The sequence below is a fragment of the Podarcis filfolensis genome, assembly GCF_964270895.1.
Source record: "Podarcis filfolensis genome assembly, chromosome: 6".
In the NCBI taxonomy this organism is placed as follows: domain Eukaryota; kingdom Metazoa; phylum Chordata; class Lepidosauria; order Squamata; family Lacertidae; genus Podarcis; species Podarcis filfolensis.
The window spans coordinates 26,280,631-26,303,738 of NC_139609.1; the positions used below are offsets into that span (position 1 = coordinate 26,280,631).

A 23,108-nucleotide genomic window follows, 5' to 3' on the forward strand; every position below is an offset into this window, starting at 1 on the left:
ATAAAAACAAATCCATTTTTGTAACCCTAACTCATTATCTTATTTCCTTGGCCTCCTCACACCTCCCCTTTTTGTATTCCCATTTAAATAATCAAATCAGCAAATCCTTACCCTCTTTCGTTTATCTTAACTCTATATCTTAACATATTGTAACTCTATATTTTCATCCATTTATCAATTCATTTCTGCATACAGAATGAGTAAAATTCTTTTAAACTTCTCTTTTTTTAATGCAGGACTCTGAAGAGCGTTAGATAATGGTAACTGTGACATGCAAAGCACTCAAATCCAAGACGCATTTCTCCACCACCTGCCATCTTTGTGAGAGGTGTGTAAAGCAGGTGTGTAAAGATTGTGTGTAAAGAGGTGTGTAAAGATTGAGGTTTACATAGTCAAAAATGGCACTGTCCTTTCATAAGAAGTTACAGGTAGGTAGCCGCGTTGGTCTGCCGCAGTTGAAACAAAATAAATTAAATTAAATTTAAAAATTCCTTCCAGTAGCACCTTAAAAAGGGACCCCTGACCATTAAGTCCAGTCGTGAACGACTCTGAGGTTCTGGTGCTCATCTCGCTTTGTTGGCCGAGGGAGCCAGCGTACAGCTTCCGGGTCATGTGGCCAGCATGACTAAGCCGCTTCTGGAGAACCAGAGCAGTGCACGGAAACGCTGTTTACCTGTTTACCGCTGGAGTGGTACCTATTTATTTACTTGCACTTTGACGTGCTTTTGAACTGCTAGGTTGGCAGGAGTAGGGACCGAGCAACGGGAGCTCACCCCGTCGCAGGGATTCGAACCGCCGACCTTCTGATCGGCAAATCCTAGACTCTGTGGTTTAACCCACAGCGCCACCCACGTCCATATCCCAATAGCACCTTAGAGACCAACTAAGTTAATTATTGGTATGAGCTTTCGTGTGCATGCACACTTTTTCTGATAGACATCTGAAGGCAGCCCTGTTTAGGGAAGTTTTGAATGGCTGATGTTTTAATGTATTTTTAATCTTTTCTTGGAAGCTGTCCAGAGTTGCTAGGGAAACCCAGCCAGATAAGCGGGGTATAAATAATAATTATTATTATTATTATTATTATTATTATTATTATTATTATTATTCCGAGGTATCAGTGAAGTGGGTGAATGCCAAGGTTTACAGAAGTATCAATATTTTTAAAGAAATATTCGGGGGGGGGCGGACACCCTAAAACACCCCAGCAGGGATTGAGCATGCTCTATAGTCACAGAACACCGATAGCTGGAAAATAAAATGGAGACGGGGAGTGGGAGTAATGGAATAGGCTGGCAGCAGTCATGGAAGATGTACATGGGTGGAGTCAAGGACAGCCACACATATGACCTCCCTATCCAGTTATAGCACAATACTGATTGAAGACCTGTGGACTTCACCTAGGCTTCTGATTGCTGCAAAAACAGAAGGTTGGTCTAAGTGACTCTGACAGAAAACATGGGGGCCAAAAATATGGCTTGCATGCTTTTATTTTGAAAAAGGTCTACCTCACTGAAAGAATAAATTTCCCATGTGAAAATTTAAACCCATAAAAATTTAGTTCGGGTGTAAACTTGTGGATCCATGTGAGCTGCGTACTATTTCAGGAGCACCTCAGCGTTAGAAATATTTCACATTCTCGTCTTCAAGAACCCGAGCGATTTGCATTTCTCAAACACACACCCCCTAGCATAAAAAAACAGCCTTGGACTGATATAGGTCTCTATTGCAATCTCAATCTCTCTCATCTTTCTACTAATGTGTCGTGAAAAAGAAAAAAACTCCCCTAAAATTCTGCCTCCCTTCTATTATTATAAGCTTTATGATAGCTTTAAAGTTTCAGATTGATCCTCTCTATATTGTAAAATGTTTTGTATGCTTTTGCGCGTGTCATCAGAAGCGATAGCCTTGTGGAGCAGAATTCCATTAAGTCACACAAGATGTTACAAAAAATACTATCTTGACATTGTGACACATTTTATGTAAAGCAGCTCCAATTAAAACTTTTGAGAAGTCAAACGAAAAACCTGGAAAAGTCTCCCTGGCAAAAGATGATAGCTTTCTCCAGTCACCCTAAGCATCTGACTCTGGAATCAGCAGAGTTTTATCTATCATAAATTTATCATTCTACAACCTGACTTGTTCTAGGTGCCTTTCAAGAGAAAATGATGGTTAATTAAACAGGGGGGAAATTGAAGGCCGTTATATACAACCAAGGAAACTGCTCAGGTGCAATGTAGTAGAAGATGCCCCAGAATGTGCAATGAAATCCTTTACATGTGTACTCAGAAGTAAGTCCTAATCAGTTCAATAGGATTTACTCCCATGTAAGTGGGTGTGGAATTGCATCCTATGGCGCTCTCTCTCTCTCTCTCTCTCTCTCTCTCTCTCTCTCTCTTTCATGTTCTTCAAGAAGCAACACAGGACCTGATAGTGGGCAGCAGTTGCAAAATTCAATCTTTTGATTTTAAGAAGTACCACAACATTCTAGCCCTCATGCTTGCAAAGGTATGCTGGAAGCATGTTAGGCAATGCCTGACAAAATCTCAGAAGCCAGAGGACTTTCTTAATGAAATATTTAGTGTTCAGAAGACCAGGCAGGTATGGCCTTCTCCAACAAAAGAATACACACAGACACACGCACACACACGCACACACACACACACACACAGAGAGAGAGAGAGAGAGAGAGAAATCCTTGACTTGCATATTTATACAGGTTAAATGGCCCACATTTTAGGCCGCCCACACATCCAAAGCTGAATTACTTTGGCACAGTAGACACACTCCTGCAACCTTGCATAATGGTTATTTTAAAGGGCCAAGTTCACGTTGCTCAGTTCCTTCATCAATCATAACATAAAAAGAGCTCTGCTGGCTCAGACCAAAGGCCTACCTCAGAGGTCTTCAACCTCCCTTGACCAACTCCATTCTTTCTGCGGCACCCTGTGTGGCTTAGGAGCCCAGTTGTGTCACCCCTTGCCTGCAGAGCTGGCAGCCTCTCACTCTTTTTTGAACACACTCCCTTGTGGAGTGTTCCCTCAGCCGCCTCTCCTCTCCCCTCTCCCTGGGAGTCCTCTGGGCAGTCGCTGCTGCCACCCCCACTCTCTGAGCTCCCCCCCCCCCCCGCCCTCAAAGAGAGGTGCCTCCTCGCACTGTCCCACAGAAGCCTGGGACTTGTCTTCCCAACAGCAAGGGCTGGCAGACTGGTTGGCTGGCCAGCCTCCCTCACTCTGAGGCCGCCTCAGCTCCTGGCAACCAGCACCCGCTGGCCAGCCCCAGAGGCACCATTCTCTTGTGCAGCTTGTAGCCAGGGCTGCTGCAACCAACAACTCTGCAAGTCTTTGGGAGGCAGAGACATGAGAGGGCATCAGAGGCAAGGAGGGACTGAGGCCAGTGTTGCCCGCGGCACCCCTGACCCTCATTCAAGGCACTCCAGGGTGCCACGACACACTGGTTGAAAACCACTAGCCCACCTAGTCCCAGCATCATGTTTGCCGGAATGGCCAACCAGATGTCTCTAGGAAGCATGCAAATACCCCCTTTGGGAAGCCCACATACAGGCAACAGCCCTCTCTCACTGTTGTTGCCTGCCAGTTGGCATACAGAGGCATGGTGCCTCTGATCCTGGAAGCTGTAAAGCACATCTATGTAAATCAGAGCCATTTCCATGACTGTGGCCATGAGCTTGCTACATGTACACCTTAGCCTCTGTCCACGCCCCCCTCCATAATAATAATTATTACAGTGGTACCTCTGGTTACGAACTTAATTCATTCTGGAGGTCCGTTATTAACCTGAAACTGTTCTTAACCTGAGGTACCACTTTAGCTAATGAGGCCTCCCGCTGCCGCCATGCGATTTCTGTTCTCATCCTGAGGTAAAGTTCTTAACCTGAGGTACTACTTCTGGGTTAGCGGTGTCTGTAACCCGAAGTGTTTGTAACCTGAGGTACCACTGTATTTGTACCCTGTCAATCTGACTGGGTTACCCCAGCCACTCTGGGTGGCTTCCAGCATATACAAAAACATAATTAAACATTAAAAACTTCCCTATAGAAGGCTGCCTTCAGATGTCTTCTAAAGGCTGTATAGTTACTTATTTCCTTGACATCTGATGGGAGGGTGTCCTACACAGGGGTGGGCGCCACTACAGAGAAGGCCCTGTACCTGCCTGTGAATAATATCATGGAGGAATCTAGCCACTCTCTTCAGACATTTCTTAAAATTTATCCAGTAAACACATAAGGGGGGGCGGAGTGGGAATGAGAAGGCTAGCTCTGCCCCTGGCTTAGGTCTAGTGAATGACAACACACACACACACACACACACACACACACACACACACACATCTACCGCATTTTTCGCACCATAGGACGCTCCGTCCCATAGGACGCACCTAGTTTTTTGGGGGGGAAATAAAGGAAAAAAAATTCCCTTTATTTCCCCCCCAAAAGCAGGTCAGGGAAACCGAACCAGGTCGAGGAACAGCGGGATGGTGGCGCTGCGCCTCCCTGCTGTCCCCCGAGCTTGTGGGGCTGGCTGATGTCTGCCTGGCGCGCGGGGCGCTCTGCTTCAGCGGGCCCCACCCGCCAGGCAGCAGGCTGCTATCCGCAGCGTGGGGAGCCCTGCGGGGAACTCCTGCAGGGCTCCCCACGCTGCGGGTGTCTGCCTGGCGCGAGGGGCGCTCTGCTTCAGGGCGCCCCACCCGCCGGGCGGCAGGCTGCTATCCGCAGCTTGGGGAGCCTTGCGGGGAACTCCTGCAGGGCTCCCCACGCTGCAGATGTCTGCCTGGCGGGAGGGGCGCTCTGCTTCAGGGCGCCCCACCCGCCGGGCGGCAGGCTGCTATCCGCAGCGTGGGGAGCCCTGCGGGGAACTCCTGCAAGGCTCCCCATGCTGCGGATGTGTTCCCGAAGCGCCGGGCGCTCTGCTTTCAGGGTGCCCAACGCTCCGGGAAGCAGGCTACCATCCGCAGCCTAGACACGGCTAGCGGAGTGCTGCGCTAATCCGGAAGCTTGGGGCGTGCGGAGCACAGCGCGCCCCAAGCTTCTGGGTGCCGGCAAGGTCTCCGCTAGACGGCTAGCGGAGACCTTGCTGGCACCCAGAAGCTTGGGGCGCGCTGAGCTCCGCACGCCCCAAGCTTCCGGATTAATGCAGCACTCCGCTAGCCGTGGGAGAGCTGGGTCTCCCACGGCTAGCGGATAGCTTCCTGAAGCCTGGAGAGCGAGAGGGGTCGGTGCGCACCGACCCCTCTCGCTCTCCAGGCTTCAGTGAAAGCCTGCATTCGCTCCATAGGACGCACACACATTTTCCCTTGCTTTTTAGGAGGGAAAAAGTGCGTCCTATGGTGCGAAAAATACGGTAATTTAGGCTACAAAATAAATCCACCCATAGAAAAAACAGCCCTCTGATCAAACTGTAATTGATTAGGTGGGCTTTGGAATGTATGCTGAGGGAAGCTTAAACTTATCTATTTACCATTTTTTATAAACCACTCGCTACTTTATCCTTCACAGCAAGCCGTGTTCAGTGTATTACAAAGTACATCTGTTTCCCAAGCGAGAAGAATTGGAATATGATTCCGCCCCCCTCCCAAAAAGTAATGGGCAGATTAGAACAATTAAGCTACGTATCTTAAGAGTTTTGATCCACAGTGAGAAATAAGCATCTGCAGATTTCCCCAAGACATCTGTTTTATTTGAGCTTGAAATTAATCTTCTGATCAGGTAACAATCATTTGAACATCACCATTAAGATGTAAGCTTATGAATGTTTGGCAAGTCAGATTGGCAAGTCAGATGGAACATAATGCAGGATCTGCACAGCTCAGGTATACCATACGATCGCATCTTATGCGGTGGTTTGGTTCGAAGGGTTCTGGAAATACAGGGAAATTGTGCATACCCTAACCCTCAAAGCCATCCCACAGTAAATGGGTGAGAAGGAGAAAGACAGAATCCCCCAATACTCCCAGAACCCACATGCCTTGCTCAACAAGCAAACAAGGTGGATGACTAAAAAGGCCTATCCGGATTGCAAGTCTTAACACATCATTATATTTTATACCATTGGACTTTGTTTCAGAAAAAAAGCAGTGCAGCCAGGAGAGACGGGGCAGAGAGAAAATGCAACGATCCTAGTCTGTTTATTTTGTGCAGGACATCTGGGAAGCCATGCAACTCCATTAAGCAAAGTGAAAGAATAGGGCACACAAACAGCCGTGGCCTTTAGCTAGTACAATAAAGTGATTGATTGATTGATTGATTGATTGACTGAGCACATTTGATTTTTTGAGTGAGTGCCATGGGTACTACCCTCTCTGATCATTTCCCCACTCCCAAGAGAAAGTACAGTGGTACCTCAGGTTACATACGCTTCAGGTTACAGACTCCGCTAACCCAGAAATAGTGCTTCAGGTTAAGAACTTTGCTTCAGGATGAGAACAGAAATTGTGCTCTGGTGGCGCAGCAGCAGCAGGAGGTCCCATTAGCTAAAGTGGTGCTTCAGATTAAGAAAAGTTTCAGGTTAAGTACGGACCTCCGGAACGAATTAAGTACTTAACCCGGCGGTACCACTGTATACACACTTTGCCTTCCCAAGAGATCTGGGTAAACTAAAGACATTACACTGAGTCTTGAAAAGCACATAAAGCTGAAAGAGGAAGTGGGAAAGTGTCATTCTTCTAACTTCCTCTTTCAGCTCTATGTACTGAAGGAAAATGTAACCACCCTCAGCACCTCAGGACCAAGGAAGCAGTGACTAGGGAGGCTCTGGGGCTTCATGAATGCTAGGTTATAAGGTTGGCTACCTTCTTCCCACTTGAAAAGCACAATGAACGGAAAGAGGAAGCTGGAAAATTGATACTGTTTCCCATTTTCTCTTTCAACTCCATGTGCTTTCAAGGCTCAGATTGAGTCTGCTAGATCTACCTTGATCCGTTGGGAAATGATGTGTGCACTTGCACACTTTCTCTCTTTCTGTCCTGGAGGGGATGCTAATCCAACGGAGAGAAGTGACCAAAGGTAGTGGTGACCGCAGCACTCACTTGAAAATCCAAACATGACCACAGGTCTAAAAAGGTTGGCAACTTCTGCATGGAATCTGATGCAAAAATAACTACCAACGATGCTTCCTAAGTCAACCTATGCACCCTTGTCTCCCCAATCAAGCAAATATATGTGACTACAAAGCCCAACATCACCTTGCAAGTAGCTTACTAAATTTGAAGGCGCAAAGTACTTAAAACAAGACCTAAACCCACCGAGCTCTTTGGTTTGACACTGAACTGATAATATCTGGCAGTGCACCATAGCTCATTATAAATAATTGGTTTTATAAAGTGTATCTGATTTATGGAACAGCACATTAAAAATGGTGGGGGTGGGAATCAAGTAGGGTTAATAGAACAAATTTTGCTCAGGAAAGCATGAACGGGAGTTCTCAGTGGCCGGCTCAGTGGATGAACTCCACATCCTACATTCAAAAATGCAATTTAACTTCTTTACCAAAAGAAAGCAGCTTGAACACATGTAATTTATTCCCAGTATACTGCTAAATGATAACTAATACCATTACTAATCCATTATCCACAAAATATTTATTTTCAGTTAATTTCATTAAGCATTTCAATGCATCTTAATATTATGCTCGTTTGATAGAGACAAGTTGCTCACACTTACAAATTCTAATCCACTTTGCAAGGAACCATTCATCTTGAAGACACCATTCTGCCTGGCCTAATCCAGTCTGATTATGCAGAGTTTTACAAATGAACCGTAGTGCCAAAAGTAGAGTGAGGAGATGCCCTCGCCTCCTAGCCCATGTAATTCAAGCTGGCACTAGCCATTTGGCAGAAACCATGGGATTCCCAGTTTTAGGCTTGTGTGTCTGCAGCTTAGACTGGGAGGAGTCACCAGCAAATATGAGGTAGTGAGTGAGAGGCATGGAATTCACTTTGGAGGCAAAGATGGCATTGATATTCCTCTTTGCTTAATGCCTTGAGTCTACCGAAGAAGAAGAAGAAGAAGAAGAAGAAGAAGAAGAAGAAGAGGAGGAGGAGGAGTTTGGATTTGATATCCCGCTTTATCACTACCCTAAGGAGTCTCAAAGCAGCTAACATTCTCCATTCCCTTCCTCCCCCACAACAAACACTCTGTGAGGTGAGTGAGGCTGAGAGACTTCAGAGAAGTGTGACTAGTCCAAGGTCGCCCAGCAGCTGCATGTGGAGGAGCGGAGACGCAAACCCGGTTCCCCAGATTATGAGTCTACCGCTCTTAACCACTACACCACACTGGCTCTCAAGGTACCTAAACATTAAACATCTTCTCATGGCAGTCCTGTGGAAACTGAACCACTTCAGACTATGTGTATCTGAATACTCCTCTTAAAAAACCCCACTCTCTGAATGAATGCAACACAGCAAGGAGAAATGGAAGAATCCACTTCCCCTAGAATGCTAATAATTAGGAATATATATGTGTGGAAGCATTCAAACACACCATTGCCCATCCACAGTTTGAAGTAGACCATGGAATTGCTCTAAAATTGTAGACAGGCATGCAAGTGGCAGCAAAGACTGAAAGAAAGAACAGGACAAAATTTTGAAAGTTAAACACATCCACACACCAATGCTGAGAAGAGTAAGGGGAAGCTAAGATTTTTCCAAAATATTACAAGTCATAAACATTCACTCTTAAGTAAATTATTGGTCTAATTGTAGGTGTAATTACCCATCAAATGTGAAAGGTTTGGGCTATGCACTCCGCTTCACTGAACATTTATCTTATTTTTGTGCTCCATGAATCTGGATGGGAAGTTTGATCATATGGAGGCAGAATTAATTAATTTTCTCTATGACTGACTTGATAGCTGACCTCACGATTACTGATCTGGGACAGAGAAATAATTTCCCACCAAAATGTTGGTGAGTGAGTCTTCTCTAACTATTTAGGCTGTAACCGGCTTCAGCAGAGCCCATGCTATCTGATTCTGAACATCTGAATTGAATGTGCAGAACCAGCCAGGTTCTAGCATTTTTCGGAGATCCCCCAGGTCTAGGGATGCAAGCACGTTTGCCACATAAAACAACCTGTCTCAGAGATCTGTAAGAAAATTTATAATAGAATCTACAACATCTGGAAGTAAGGATTTCATTGTTATAAGGGTTAACATTTCCATACACAGCCAGGATTGCATACAAAGCCCAAAAGATAACATTGTAGTTCAGATTTTTGCACCATTTGAAAGCACTGATTTCCACAATGTAATGGGGGGAAATCCGCTAGCCAGTTGACTGGGACTGGCTGATCTGTGAAGGTGTATATGGAAAAGCTGTTGAAGTGATGGCATTTCTAAGGAAGTTGGCTGGACTAAGTGGCAATTCACTTTCTTCATCTCAGCTTAACAACAAAAATGTGATAGAACTGAAGCTGTGTAAATGTAATTTAACATGTCCCTTCTCAATGCCAAATATTACTGATCCCATTTTGGGCAAGTCTTACATACATCCTTCACTAATTCTAGTTCTCCATGGCCAAAGTCTAAATCCTATGACACCCCACCCCCCAAAAAGGTAGGCAATGGGAACATTAGGAAGTGGGCATGTATTTTGCTTCTTGATTAGGATACCTGAATGTAAACGTTCCAATAGTCAGAGTTACATCTCATTCAAAACAAATAAGGAGAAACTGCAACTAAAGTTCAGTGTAATACAAAAACAAATGCAACTACTCCAGTGAGTGAAAGTACAGGAATGGGACCTTCATTTGGGATACATATTCATTTGGTAGACAAACTTTGTATACAAAGAAGGTATAGTGCATTCTGTTCAGTTGTTGGAGAATCTGCAAACTTTTTAAGATCAGCCTCCCACATACACACGCTGCCCAAACAACAAAGAATTGTTTTAAACACTCCAGGGCCAAATGAGGATTATCCTGCCCATGCATTTGATTTTCCTTTTTAAAGTACATAATATTTCAGCAGGGTTGGAATCGATAAAATCAATATGTACTACTTTCCTTTGGGCTACATCCTAGAAGCTCAACCTGCCTAATATCCAAACTGCCGGGAGATTAAAGGTCCTGTCCTGGAAAAGGTTATGAATGTTTATTCAAACCCAAAATGGGCTCAGATGGCCATGCATCAGCCGGCAGAAAGTTAATGATCTACAGATTCCAATCACAGGATGAGTTAGAACTGAAGTTACTTCTGCTTTTAAGTTTAATCAGCAAGTTATTTTTTTTGCCAACCAGTGTAGCTTTTTAGAAGGGAGTTTTTATTTTAAGACTAACACTCTGAGCCCCATAAAGTGACACATCGGCAAACTGCTGCTGCGCCGCCAGACAAGTGCAAACTGGCTTTATGTTGGCATTCCATACCAATCTGTCATGTCTGGCCATCAGCCTGAATCATCTTTATGATGCCAGCAGCATGCACCATCGCAAGTTCATATATGTATACAATTACACAGAGGTGTCACAGAAATGGTGGAAGACCCAGTCTGCAGGCTTTTCAATCCCAAGAGCCAGCTACTCAAGAGATAGAATGTGAGGATGTTTCCAGGGAACTGGAAGCAACACTGTGGAAGTCCTTTTTTTGCTATGGCATCGTTTAGTTGATCCAGTAGTTCTGGTTGAGAAACCATCCCTGCCCGCTTTGGATTTTGCCCCAAGCTTGTTTCATTTTCCCAGCTGCTTGTTACGCCCAACTTGCATGATTTTCAATAAATACAATAAAGAAAATGAGTAACTTTTCACCATAGCCTAGAACTATGAGTAGGGTTGCATATAATGAAAGCACATTATTTCCCCCAAAGAATCACAGAAGCTGTAGTTTGCCAAGGGTGCTGCGAACTGTAGCTATCTGAAGGATAAAATATAGTTCCCAGGATTCTTGGGGGGGAATAAGGCACTTTAAATGTACAGTGTGTACGCGCCCATAATGTGATTCTATTCCACACTGCAGTTCATATGCAGCACCCGCTGCCAATACCATAATATGGTTTGGCTTGTAGTTTATGGATCTAGGAAGCAGGGAGTTGTGTAAGCAGTAGTGCCATTTTGGCTATGTCATTCATTTGATGAAAGGCATCTAGAAACTGCTTGGGATTTTAAAAATGTCATAGTCAAGTCCACCATGGGCCCTACTGTCCAAGAATGCCAGAATCAGCCACATCTAAGCTATTAGTGATACCCACAATGCAAATTAGCCAAGCATGCCTTGTAAATGCATGGTTCTTAATAAGTGTGAAGGACTTACTGACCAGGCCCCCTTTTGGTCTGTGAGTGCTACATTCAAGCTCAGCTTTTACGTCAGTCATACATTCTTTCCAGTCTCATAGAGTTCCAACAGCCTTTCACAGTCAAAGGCAACAAGGATTGGGAGTAAGGAACATGGATTATATATATATATATATATATATATATATATATATATATATATATATATATATAAAGAGTATAAAGAACATGGATGTGCAATGTAAACAGATTGGCTTATTTTTTGCTGTTCCCCACTTATAGGCAAGGGACTTCCGACCATTTAAGCATGGGCAAGCAGAAAAAGTAATGTGTCTTTGGCACAACTGAAATGTGTTCATTTTAGATGCATTTGAGTTGGCAGAAGAGGGCACAACTAACATGGCCAGAGCAAGGAGCTTATTATGCACCCACTAAACCTTTCCCACAGGATGTGGTTATTGCAATCAAACCTCATCAACGTGGCAATGAGAGTACCAAGCTCCCCTTGCAAGGTTAGAAATCCATGACTTCTCATTGGTCCAAAAACTTACCCTCCCCACTCTCTGAACCAGTAAAAAAAGGTCACTGGAGAAGAGAGCCGGTTTTAACTCCATTCTAATATATAACAGACCCGGAGGCAAGTTAAGCACGTTAAGTCAGGGCAATGCTGGGCATTTTACATTCTGTTATTTAATGTCTATTGCTGTAGAACTTGAACTCATTTTCTTCCCTTTTATGTATCCTCACCCCTTGGATCTCATTAAAGCTTGTTAAACTTCCTTTATTTTAACTGGCTTCTCTGTACTTAAGCTCATTCTCCCCAGAAGCAGGGTGGCTGGCATGCCAAAGCCAGTAGGTGAGAGGCAGACACCTCTGTCAGATAACAGGCAAAGGTGCAACAGGATAGTGGTAGCAGCAGGACTCTTCAGGGCGGTGCATCTAAGAGGGAGGATTCTAAGAGCTGGCAAAAATGCACTGGAGAGTGCCACTAACACACACAGCTTGAAAAGCAGAGCAGACAAATTAATGTCGCATCCATCTCTTATTGACTACCAGTCATGACGGCTATAAGGAATCTAGATTTTCAGAGACAATAATAACAGCAGCAACAATTCAATTTATAGGTCATTTGACAGTCTCCAAACAACTTGCAAAATTTTTTTAAAAAAAAACATGGCATGAAATCAGGAAAAAGGATGATGCCTTACAATAAAAGCAATGCATTAACCTACAAACCAAACCAAACAAAATGGCAGCAAAAAACATGCCACCGGAAGGCAGCAAAATTATCCTAAACTATCAAATGCCTTGGAGAAGAGGCAGGTTTTTACTTGGGGTTGAAAGGATGTTAATGATGCTGCCAGGCGGACATCAAAGGAAGGATCATTCCACAACTGAAATGACCCTCTCTCTTGTTGCAACCCCCTGAAACTTCTCAGAGCAGGAACCCAGGGAAAGGCCCCAAATGAAGACGGAAGGGTCTAGATAGGCACTCCAAAATATATTGGGGACCTGAACTTTAAAGGTCACAAACAAAACTTTGAATTCTAGTTCCAGTTGCTGGGGAGCGACTGCAGAAAATACCTGATGCCTTCAAGCCTTGTTTGTATGTTTCCCAGAGGCATCTGTTTGCTGGCTTTGGGAAGCAGGATAGATACTGGACTAGTAGATAGACCTATACTGTGATCTAGGAAGAGTCTTTCACAGTTCTTATTCATACACATAGAACGCTTTGAGATTTTGAATGCTCTCCCCTTGTTAACTGAATATAAGGCAACAATGCTAATACCACGTGCCACAAATAAATGTTGTTGTTATTTCTGAAGGCAGCCCTGTTCAGAGAAGTTATTTACGGTTAACGTTGTGTCCTTAATATTTGTTGGAAGCTGCCAAGAGTGGCTGGGGCAACCCAGCCAGATGGGCAACATATAAATAATAAAATTGTTGTTGTTGTCATTTAAATTTGCATACAGTGGTACCTCGGGTTACATACACTTCAGGTTACATACGCTTCAGGTTACAGACTCCGCTAACCCAGAAATAGTACCTCGGGTTAAGAACTTTGCTTCAGGATGAGAACAGAAATCGTGCTCTGGCAGCATGGCAGCAGCAGGAGGCCCCATTAGCTAAAGTGGTGCTTCAGGTTAAGAACAGTTTCAGGTTAAGAACGGACCTCCAGAACGAATTAAGTACTTAACCCGAGGTACTACTGTACAGCCCTTCATCTGAATATCACTGGAAAGTTCACAACATGAAAATACAAAAGGAAAAGACAAACTGCATCATAAAACAGGAACAAAACAAAACAACAATCCCACTCCCTTAAACACAATAAAAAGGCCATGGAACATCAGCCAAAGGCCTGGTTACAAAGAAACGTTTTCATTTGGGGCATAAAGATGTGTAATGAAGGTGTCAGGTGAGCCATTCTGGGAAGAGCATTCCACCAATGGAGAGCCACTGCAGAAAAGGCCCGTTTTCATGCTGCCACTCTCTGGACCTCTCATGGAGCCAAAGATCTCACCTATAAAGATATCTGCCCATTGTATCTCTCTGCCAGAGTTAACAATGCTGGGCTTGCCTTCTAATCAAGTGGCATGTCCAGATCATGGATTCATGAAGACATAAAGAGGCAAATGACTCTCAGGACAGAAAAGTAATCCTTTTCAAGCTGGAACATAGAACGTGCCTCCAATTTTAAATTCAGTAACACTGATATAGAAGTACAGTCGTACCTTCGATCTCAAATGCCTTGGTTCCCAAACAAATCAGCTCCTGAACAATTGAAACCTGGAAGTGAGTATTCTTGTTTTGAAACAATTTTTGCAAGCTGAACATCTGGCACGGCTTCCACAGCTTCCGATTGGCTGCAAGATGCTCCTGCAGCCAATCAGAAGCTGCGCCTTGGTTTTCTAACAGTTCCGGGACTTGAAGAGACTCCCAGAATGCATTCTGTTCAAGAACCAAGGTACTACTGTATATATATTTGGGGACACCAGGCATACTGTTGTGGACAGTAGGGGTGACTAAAACAAATCAACCCTCCTGTTAGACTGGGAATATCCCCTCACTCATCTAGTTTAGGATATTCCACCAATCTTAGACAGAGTTTCTTTTCTTTCAGCAAAGTAAGCGGCTCACGTCTATGTCAAGAAAAGCTTTAATAATAAATAAAATGGTAACACAATAACATGCTACTGAGAGAAACAGAAACAACCTCATGAGGCAAGAACAACAGTTGGCCTCTCTAACAGAACTTAATTGAACACGCGAAGGGAGGGGCTGATTCCGGAGCACAACACAAAAGCCCCGCCCACCAGATGCCAGACACTCTACTAATCCAATTAGTCCCCGGTGTTTTTCTTACAAGAACAGACATTGCTGCTTCCCTTAATGCTTATATAAATCCCACAACCATTTTAATAAGTGAAGTAAGAAAGGGAAACGAAACACACAAATATGCCTACTCAGAGATATTTGTTAGCGATTACATTATAAGAATACTGAACAAATCACAACAGAGAAAACTGCTGCGGAGGAAAGGAAAATAAAAATGGTCCCGATCAATGGGACAAAAGCAGAAGCTGCATCCAATTTTTTTTATTATTTTTTTTTACTTTCAGTTGATCTTCATTTTCTTCTCTTTCCAGGTCCATAAGACGGCAATCTTTAAATTCTTTGGCGTCAAGTTGTATGACAGCTCAGAACACATTCTGCTCAAAATGTCATAAGCACCATAGATCAGCGATGAAGCATAGAGCCTGCCTCTGGGGAACAAAAAGGTAATTCCCTTGTTTTTCCAATATTCAGCAATTACAGGCTATAAACCTTATGAATACAAATGAGGGCTGACTGTGTGCATGAGAGAGAGAGAAAAATTAGCTACATGATGGTGGGGTTTGCATAACAGTTTTATTAGCATAAATTGAGGGCTATTGGATTATAAATAGGACGTCTTAAACAAATGCATTAAAAAAAACAACTTTCATACAAGATCCTGCAGGGGGAAATGAACACTTTTTTGAAATGTATTTAAATGTTCATTTATTCATTTAAATTGACATTTCTGAAGCAGCTAACCTTTCTAAAGCAGGGCTGTCAATGCAGCCAGAATGCCTTACATCGTACATCTTCCATCAGGTAGCAGCATCCTGACCTAAGACGGATAGCATCATCAACATTTGGGTGGTTGTTACAGTTTTCTTAAGAGGTGAAAAATGTAGGGGGAAAGCAAGAAGAGGAAAATAAACAGAACGTCAAATACATAGATTAAACAAATGAAACGTGGGTTCCATGTTGCAGGATGGGGCATAAATGTAGAATGGGGGAATCTGTCAATTTCAGTTTCTATTAAATTTCTGCATCAGTTGTGTGTGTGTGTGTGTGTGTGTGTGTGTGTGTCTGTGTGTGTGTATCTGGAGCAATGTGCACTAAAATGCTGGTGGATTTTTGTGCCGCTTTATATAAATCCATCAGTATGTCATTTTCACACACACACCAATTTACATATATTTCTATATATCCACTTTGTTGTTGTTGTTGTTGGGGCACTGGAACACAAAATTCAAAGAGTGAATTTCAAAGGACAACTGGGTTTTTGGTTTGCACACTGTTTCAGAAAGCATGAGTTAAGTGGGTACATAATAAAATGCAAACCAGACGAAATTTGACCCCCACCCCTTTTCTCTGGTCTGAAGAAGGTGAAGATATAACACTGTTAGCTTTCACTGCCATTCTAAAAACCACAACAGCTCCACTGAAATTAGCACCACTACTATAGTAAGCAACTGTGATAACAGATGGAACAGACATAAAATTTACACCACTTATACATCAGCGTTCTCCAACTGTGAGACAAGTCTTCAAAATGAGGTGTAGGCAATTACTAGGGAGAGCATGGAGTTTTTCCATAGCCCCTCTGAGCCCAATTATTGCAAACTGACCAGAAGCAACCCTTATTCTATGTTCTCCTCACCACTTTGAAACCTAGAACTTCAACCTATCTCCTTCAGGTGAGCAATGACATCCTACTGCTATATTTAAGCAAACCCAAAATGATAGGGTTACTAAACTGCATTCTGGATTATTTTGTCCTTCCATTGTTTCCTTTTGAATGGTCACTTGCTTTCTCCTGCTGCTGTTCAGGCTTATCTCTTATTCTCCTTGCAAACCTATCCAACAGACTGAGAGTACACCAGAAACTGAAAGCTGAAAATTAATATAGCTAACCATTGCCTCACATTAATAACTGGTTAAAATCAAGTGTCTGACCACATCTCCTGCCCAGAAAGAAATAGCTTGTGCACCTTTTCCCAAACAAAATCACAGGATTTCGCTCCAAGGCAGCATTCCATGAACATTGTAAACACCATTCCACATTTTAAGTAGACACTGGAATGCCATACTTTACACACACACACACACACACACACACGTATAATTCAAAAACCCTTCATACTTTAGCTGCCTTTTAAGAAAAAATAGACCAAAAATAGAATTTCCAAAAAGAATTCAGTTACATGGTAGAAAGTAATAATTTCACTAATTAGCAACAATTCAGCACTCACCCATCTCTTGGCCTATTCCTTTTGCATTAAAAACCATCCAAGCCTATTTACAAATATGATCTAGAAAACTGACTAGTTTTTCCTTTCAAGAATTGGGGGTGGTTTACATTTGAAAGAGCTTGATTCCCCTCCTCGCTTATTTTACAGGTGGATAATCCACTAATCTAGTCAAAGGTTTCTATTTATTACATTACTTATGGTAATACTTAGAATCAAAATAATGTTCTTTCTTAAGTATTCCCAGCATATGATATCCATTATCTGTAGATGAAGTCTAATTGTGTGTAGTAATCCTATGAGTTTGACTGGCATTATTTACAGATTAGTGGCTGCATAGAGGACACTGACGAGAGAGGCATGTCTAATGACACTCACCCAATGAGCTTATGGCTGGGTTGTCCTTTGAACCACAGACATCCCTCTTCTCTGCTGAATATCTTTACCACTGCCTCCTCTCCATTAACATCTATGAGCAGCACTTTCTGTTGATCACAGCATTTGACCACTCATGGCCATGTGGTACGTGGGATTTAAGACAATTTAAAAGCATGCATGGTGGTGGAGGAGACTCTTGAGAGTCCCATGGATTTCAAGAAGATCAAACCTATCCATTCTTAAGGAAATCAGCCCTGAGTGCTCAGATCCTGAAGATGGGGCTCCAATACTTTGGCCACCTCAGGAGAAGAGAAGACTCCTTGGAAAAGACCCTGGATGTTGGGAAAGATTGAGGGCACAAGGAGAAGGGGACAACACAGGACGAGATGGTTGGACAGTGTTCTCGAAGCTACAAACATGAGTTTGACCAAGCTGTGGGAGGCAGTGGAAGACAGGAATGCCTGGCGTACTCTGGTCCATGGGGTCACGAAGAGTCAGATACAACTAAATGAGTAAACAACAAATAAGCATGCATGAGGGTGGAGCCAAGCTTAGACACCCCTGCTCTCCAGTGACCACAAGGAAACGGTCTCTATGGGACTTCCAAAATTTGTGCAGGGCTAGCTCACATAACCTCACAGCCGCCCTAACATGCTTTTAATGCTTGAGGGGATCACCTGACCCCCTAGTGGAACATTATATCAATGCACAGAATTACCCATTCAGAAGAGCTGCTTACCTCATCCCTTTGGTTGCCTGCTTACACTGAACATATCAAAGCTGAAGTGTGGCATCTTGCTACAAAATCACTTCCAGCCCTAGTCTGAGCAGCCAGAATGGGTTGCAACCAGGCACAGAAGGGCAGAAAGTTGACAGCAACGGGCACCGGAGAAAACGCACAGCTTCTCACAGCCAGCACAATCATCTACTCCTTTCCTCTTATTAATCAGACAGTACTATTAATTTTGTAACAGGTAGTCACACTGCAGCTGCAAAAGAACAGCACAATATTTTCAGCAGTCTTGCAGGCTGCCCCCCTCAGGAGCATGGCATAATTTATTTTAAACATATATATCGCTGCTTTCTCAAAAATAATAAAGCAATATCAATAATAAAGCAGCCTGCCTTTCCAAGATCTCTGAAGCTGTGTCAAGCAAAATAGGATTGTCCACAACAAATTACGCACCACTTTTTTGCCAACATAAAACTGGCATCCAGAGCTATGCTCAAGAGCTACTGCTCAAAAAGTGGGGGGGGGGACCACTTTGTCCTAGCTACCAGTGCAAAACTTGAAGAAACCTGCTCCTCATTTAACCGCACAGCAACCATGCACCCACAACCATACTTTGCAATACAAAGATCCAATAGTTACTTCTTCCAAGTCCTTGCTAGCCAAAAATGAGTGGAGCTCATCAGTTCTAATGCAATAAATGGTCACACTTACTTTTTCCAGGCAGTCACTGGCCATGTAGTTTGCTATTTCTGACAGCAGCAGCAGTAGCTGCCAAGAGCAAGGAGTGCTCTAGAGCCCTGGGACATTCAAGATTTCATAGTTGTATGACATCATGGGTGCTTGTTAACATCCCATAAGCACCCATCTAATAGGGGCAACAAATATATGACAATTATGACAACGCTTCCAATCAGGGTGGATAAAAATCAATGATTAAAAAATAGGTTTTTTAATTTAAAACAGATTTTTAAAATAAAATGCTTTTGGAGGAAACATATTTCTAAAGATAGTTTTCTATTTAAGTTCCATTATAGTCCAAATGCTATTCGTCAGGATTTGTCTTAAGTTTTTCATGTGTGCTAAAACTCAAAGTTTTCTTTAAAAAAAACCACATCAGTTAACAAACATGATATAATGTTATTGTTTTAGTTAAATAAATTGTTTAAATTGTTATTAAGGAAATGATTATTTTTCTCCTTTCAATAAAGTACAGCAGAAAAGTTGTCCAAATATAAACGGTTAATTTATTAAACCTCACAATAATTTCCTAATTATCTGTTCATGTATTTCTAATAGTATATCCAAATCAGTAATTTTTGATTTAACTATAAAAACTACTCTGAAAATTTATTATTCCAAAAACGAAACCTTCATCTGGTTGTAAATATTAAGATTATACCAGCAAGAATGAGTCTTTCTGTAAAAAAATGATTTAAATCAAGTCTTACTGGCTAGTGATTTAAATTGTGATTTAAATTGATTCGATTTAAATCAAATCCACCCCGCTTCCAATTTTAAAATTTGGAGTAAACACAGGGAGAAGAAATAGACAAACTTTGGCAATATTTTTTTTCAAGAGCTTAAGGAAAAAATAGCACTAGTTCAATGTAAGCATGTATTTGCAACTAGGTGGCTTAGTTGTGATACTTCAGCATCCATGAGAAGGCAATGCATTTCTGGGTGTTAGACAAGAAGATGCAGAAGAGTTCCTGCCTCTGCATTGCTTCCAAAGCCAGGCGAAAATAATTCACTCACTCACATTGTCAAACTATTCTTGTGAGTTTTGAAAAGGCGGCACTGGAAAGGCTTAAAAACGGCGAGGAGGAGATACAGAATTGTGATGGTGCGTCAGGGTATATACTGAGCATATATCATTATTCACATTGCCTAACACAGACTGGGAAGGAGCCTGAACGTTTTTCTGGACTCCAGCAGGCACGCCTGCAGTTACAGGAAAAAGATAATTATCCTGGACCTGCATAATCCAGACTAGGATCCATTTATCCCTGCTCCCAATGTAGTGAGTCCCCCCATGAAGCCTTGGCAGCCCTCAGCTGATTGAAACAGCCTTCAACGTATCTCCAACCAACTGGCCAGTACAGTCAAAGCCTGAGGCAGCTCCATGTGATTTTTGCTTTCCTCTGCCTACTTTCTCTTACTAACTGATAGATGCAGTGCCTGAGGCACCTTCAGTTCTTCTTCTGAAGTCTACCTCCTCCTTGCATCAGAGCCGCAGGTCCTAAGCCTGCCTCCAACAGCCCTTTCCCTTTAATGTTGAGATCCATGATAAGCCAGAGCTAAAATAAAATTCTAGGCAATCCTATTATAGTTGCAAGTATCTCGAGGGGGGAAGGGACAAGTGCAAATCACAAGTCTCCTGACCAGCAAGAAAGCCTTTCTTAACCTTTCTGTGAAGAGAGGCTCATTGTGTTTTAATCGTTGCAACCCGTTCTCGGACCTCAGGGTGAAGGGTGGAAAAATTACAGTGGTACCTCAGGTTACAGACGCTTCAGGTTACAGATCCCGCTAACCCAGAAATAGTACCTCGGGTTAAGAACTTTACCTCAGGATGAGAACAGAAATCACACGGTGGTGATTAGCTAAAGTGGTACCTCAGGTTAAGAACAGTTTCAGGTTAAGAACGGACCTCCAGAATGAATTAAGTTCTTAACCTGAGGTACCACTGTATTATTATTAATGCTTTTAACCATGGTGGCCGGAACATGGCCCCAGTTCTGTGTGGAATTACCTCAGCTGACATAGAGACATAGAAGAGTTCGCTCGCTGGTTTTGGCCCAAAACAGCAAAAAATGAAAGCTGGGCGATGGGCAATTTTATTTGCTCAGCATGTGAGGATGGCTTTTAAAGCCAAACAATTTCTCTCCTTTTTTTATTTCTCTCCCCCCAGCCCGCTTCAGTCACATATTTTCTCCTCTCTCTCTCTCTCTCTCTCTCTCTCTGATTTTTTGCCAAGTCAAATGCTTGCCAAAACCTGCACTGGGCTGAACAAGAATGCTTAACGTGGCTTAGTCCTGTAATAAAAAGGAATTAAACTGTATGCTAATAAAGGGGAGGGAGGTTGCTAGGCAACTGCGAACGGGGAGGGGGGTAGAGAAAGCTGCTTTTGTTTTGAACTCTGCCACTGCTGAAGGGTTAAACAAACAAAAACCTGCTCATTTTCTCCCTGATGCTTTAAGTAAAGATGCGGAAATGTTCTACGGTGAAACGCAGGATGGCTAGGCCCCAAGAACAAGGTCCTATTTACATAAAATACCATCCCCAAGGGCGATCAACAAACATGGAGGCTATTTGAATGTCACGGTGGTGGTAAAACACGTTTGACTCTCAGCCTATTCAGACGCCACGGCCTCCACAGGGAGGCTGCCAGAAGTGACATGGAAAAAGCGTAACATCTGAAAACTGCATGCCGCATGGACACCCCGTGGTCTCAGGGGGTCCCATGTCTACAGGAGTAACCATCAACCATTCAGGGTCCTGCTCTCCACATGTTAAGCCAGTTTCAATCTTGGACCACATCTGTCTGCACTATACATTTAAAGCACTCTAATGCTACTTACAGTGGTACCTCTGGTAATGTACTTAATTCGTTCTGGAGGTCCGTTCTTAACCTGAAACTGTTCTTAACCTGAAGCACCACTTTAGCTAATGGGGCCTTCCGCTGCTGCTGCACTGCCGCTGTGTAACCCGAGGTACCACTGTACTTATGTGGGTGGCGCTGTGGTCTAAACCACTGAGCCTCTTGGGCTTGCCGATCAGAAGGTTGGCGGTTCGAATCCCTGTGATGGGGTGAGCTCCCGTTGCTCGGTCCCAGCTCCTGCCAACCTAGCAGTTCGAAAGCACGTCAAAGTGCAAGTAGATAAATAGGTACCACTCCGGCAGGAGCGTAAACGGCGTTTCTGTGCGCTGCTCTGGTTTCTGTGTTCTGTTGTGCCAGAAGCGGCTTAGTCATGCTGGCCACATGACCCAGAAAAACTGTCTGCAGACAAGTGCCGGCTCCCTCGGCCTGTAAAGCGAGATGAGCAGTGCAACCCCAGAGTCGTCTGCGACTGGACTTAACTGTCAGGGGTCCTTTACCCTTTTTTTTTTAATGCTACTTTAAACTTCATGGCTTGCCGCCTGGGAACTGTAATTTGTTAAGGGTGTTGAAAGTTGTTAGGAGACCCCTCAACAGAGCTACTGTTCCCAAGGAAGAAGGACTGGCTGTTAAAACCACTCAAGGAAACGTAACTCTGTGAGGGGAATGGGGTCTCCAAACAACTCCCAGCACCCTTAACAGTTCTTAGGGGGAAGCCATGTCTGAGAAAGCAGTAAGATAAGGCAGCTCCCGCCCACAGGCTTACATCTAGAAGACATGGCATAAGTGGAAGAAAAAAAGAAATATTGGACACTATTTCTTGGTTTGAAAATCTTGCAGTGACCAGATTTCAAACTGCTGGTCTTTCAGAAGCCTTGTTCACATGGGTATAAATTAATGCGTGGCAAAATATGCCTTAGAATGCAGGGAAATTTTATATTGTATTCTGGCCACCTCTAATTACATGGTCAGTTCTTTGAAGATAGCAGTTGTGGGGTGGGGAGAAGAGAGAAGAATGTCTTAAGTCAGAAACGAGAGCTGCAGAGGAAAATGTGATATGCCATGTGGCTTTCTAATCAAGTAACATTTTAATTTTGTCTCCACCCATTAAGTGTTTCTATGGCAAGCAATTCTTAAGGATGAAACGCCATACTCAGAAAAACACACATAAAACAGGAAATTTGGCTTCCTTGGTGATCATTCATATGACCCTTATGATGCATGACTAATTCATACATATGAAGAAATCCACATCTCTTCATTATAGTACAAACTAAAGTCTCCTTTCAGTTTCAAAAGAGCATCACAAGCTACAGCTGCAAAAAAATGTAAATTTAAGGGTATAAGAGGTCAGATTTTTGTTGCTTGTTTAAATTAAAATCAAAGTTTCCTTATATTAATTGTGATTGTGTAGTTATTTGATTTATCACACACTGCATTTTCCACAAATACAGTGGTTGCAATCCTATACCCACTTACCAGGGAGTAGGTCCAATTGAAAACAACGGGACTTAATTATGAGTAGACATATATTGGATTGTCCTGATAGTACTGAAAGCAATTCACATAAAATCATGTGACAACAATCTAAATACAATA

At 43.1% G+C, this 23,108-nt stretch overlaps 1 protein-coding gene and 1 long non-coding RNA gene across 7 annotated transcripts in view; both read right to left on the reverse strand.

The window, feature by feature from the left end:
• The window catches only part of DPYD (dihydropyrimidine dehydrogenase), a 512,239-nt gene that overhangs the window by 475,161 nt on the left and 13,970 nt on the right, over positions 1-23,108 (reverse strand). The gene's annotated exons all lie outside the window — the stretch shown is intronic.
• LOC310765617 lies at positions 14,384-21,379 on the reverse strand. Its single transcript, XR_014549680.1, has 3 exons — positions 20,664-21,379; positions 15,320-15,441; positions 14,384-15,006 (listed from the first exon to the last, which is right to left on the reverse strand). It is a non-coding gene; the product is annotated as an uncharacterized lncRNA (long non-coding RNA).